Genomic DNA, 803 nt, shown 5'->3' on the forward strand with positions numbered 1-803 from the left:
CCTAACCCTAACAACTAACCCTAACAACTAACCCTAACAAGTAACCCCAACAAGTAACGCTAAAAAGTAACCCCAGAAAGTAACCTTAACCCTGACACGTAACCCAGTAAGTAACCCTAACCCTAACAAGTAACCCTAACAAATAACCCCAGAAAGTAACCATAACCCTGACAAGTAACCCTAACAAGTAACCCCAACAACTAAACTTAACAAGTAACCCCAGCAAGTAACCCTAACCCTAACAAGTAACCCTAACCCTAACCCTAACAAGTAACCCTAACCCTGACAAGTAGCCCTAACAAGTAACCCCAGAAAGTATCCCTAAACCTAACAAGTAACCACAACAAGTAAACCCAGAAAGTAACCTTAACCCTGACAAGTAACCCTAATCCTAACAAGTAACCCTAACCCTGACAAGTAACCCGAACAAGTAACCCCAGAAAGTAACCCTAAACCTAACAAGTAACCCGAACAATTAACCCCAGAAAATAACTCTAACCCTAACAAGTAATCCTAACGAGTGACCCCAGGAAGGAACCCTAACCCTAACAACTAACCCTAACAAGTAACCCCAGAAAGTAACCTTAACCCTGACAAGTAACCCTAACCCTAACCCGAACAAGTAAACCTAACAAGTAACCCTAACAAGTTGGGTGGCTGCAAAAAAAAAAAAAAAAAAAAAAAAAATTGCAGCTCCTGGTATTCCCAGGCGGTCTCCCATCCAAGCACTAACCAGGCCCGACCCTGCTTAGCTTCCGAGATCGGACAAGATCGGGCGTTCTCAGGGTAGTATGGCCGTAAGC

The 803-nt window shown here is 43.5% G+C and overlaps 1 pseudogene; it reads right to left on the bottom strand.

Annotated features, from left to right (window-relative positions):
• Window positions 1-684: 684 nt before the first annotated feature.
• On the bottom strand, window positions 685-803 carry LOC148881205 (5S ribosomal RNA; annotated as a pseudogene).

This window comes from Hippocampus bargibanti, unplaced genomic scaffold (assembly GCF_051943395.1).
Source record: "Hippocampus bargibanti isolate YZ-2025 unplaced genomic scaffold, ASM5194339v1 Contig00132, whole genome shotgun sequence".
NCBI lineage: Eukaryota > Metazoa > Chordata > Actinopteri > Syngnathiformes > Syngnathidae > Hippocampus > Hippocampus bargibanti.